This window comes from Echiichthys vipera, assembly GCF_963691815.1.
Source record: "Echiichthys vipera genome assembly, chromosome: 13".
NCBI lineage: Eukaryota > Metazoa > Chordata > Actinopteri > Perciformes > Trachinidae > Echiichthys > Echiichthys vipera.
In genome coordinates, this window is record NC_139838.1 from 29,236,984 (window position 1) to 29,238,574 (window position 1,591).

A 1,591-nucleotide genomic window follows, 5' to 3' on the forward strand; every position below is an offset into this window, starting at 1 on the left:
ACCGACCGGCCACTTCTTCTTCTCCACGCAGCCTCCACGCCACCGAGTAACGGCTAACGCACAATGACACGTCCTGAGATGTGAAACGTAACGGGACAAAAGAACAAAACGTTTCCTGCTCCGCGTGTGAGCGGCTGGTTCGACTGTCGGACGTTGGTTTGAGGGGGCGTGGCTTCACAGTTTTAACAGCCAATCAGGAAACAGTATCGGTGACTTTGACATCAACCATTTTAGCTCCTGTTTTTAAAGGAATAGTTCAACAGTTTTGAGAAATTGCGGTCATTCGCTTTTGTTCCAAGAATTAAATGTTCAGATGGATATCAGCCTCATGTCTGTGTGTTTTCATACGGAGGACGGGATTAGCCTAGCGTTAGCTTAGCATTAGCTTAGCATCAACACCCCAGAGTCCAGCCGATCCTGGTCCCGATTCATCCTCGCAGCGCTCGACCGCAGAGCCCTGAGCTGCTATTTTTTTTATGTTTGTGTTGGTTTTTCTGTGTTTTTTCTGTTTTATTCTAAATTTTCTTTATAATTTTCTTTATTTGTTGTGTTTTTTAGTTCTTTCGTGTTCCTCTGTTGTTTTATTTTAGTTCCTTTTGTTTTTCTTTTTGTATTTAGTTTTAAATGAACTGAACGTGTTCTGCTTTTTAACTTGTGTTTATACTGAATCCATCTGTTTAAACAGTTGTTCTGTTCTTTCTGAATCATTCACTGAGGTTTCTCTCTTCAGTGAGTTCAGGGTTCAGGTTTGTGTTGTGACGGCAGCGTTGATCCTGCGGAGGGCGCCACACGACCGAGGACCAACAACACAACACAGAGAACTGGGAAGAGTCATTTCCATCCTGATGGAGACAAAAAGCATCAGAGTCACAGGAGTTAGTTTTTAGTTTTAACAGCAACAGGATTCAACTTAATTTTATTTTATTCAAAGTGTCAAATCATAACAAACGTGATCTCAGGACACTTTACGGAGCAGGTAATGACCAAACTCTGTGACCCAACACGTGTTCACGTTCTGCTGCTTCAGTTCATGATTATAATTTTAAATCATTTATAATAATTATTTGACAAATTCAACTTAAATCCACGAAAGAGAGAAATTAGAGAAGTGAGTTCCTGTAAAGTTCTGAGCAGTTTATGGATTTACAGATTAAACCTTTTATTTATTGATTCAGTCTTCTTTTTATTTTTATTGTTTGCTTTTAGTGTTTGTTTACTTTTTCGTTTAGTTTTGCAGTTTCTCACATTTTTGTTTGTTTGTGTTTGTTATTTTAATTTTTTGTTTGTGTTTGTTGTTTTATTTTTGTGTTTGTTATTTTTGTAATTCAGTATTTTTTTCTGTTTTATTCTTAATTTTCTTTATAATTTTATTTATTTGTCGGGTTTTTTTAGTTTTATTTTAATTCCTTTGTTTCTTTTTTGTAATTAGTTTTAAATTTTCAGTAGTTTGTTTTTTACAGTTGAACCTTTACAGGAGATTTTATTTATTTATTGAGTGTTTTTGTTGTTTTTATTGTTTATTTGTTTTATTTTAATTTTACTTTTTCTGTGTTTGTGTTTCTTTTTATTTAGTTTTTTCAGTTTTGTCCAC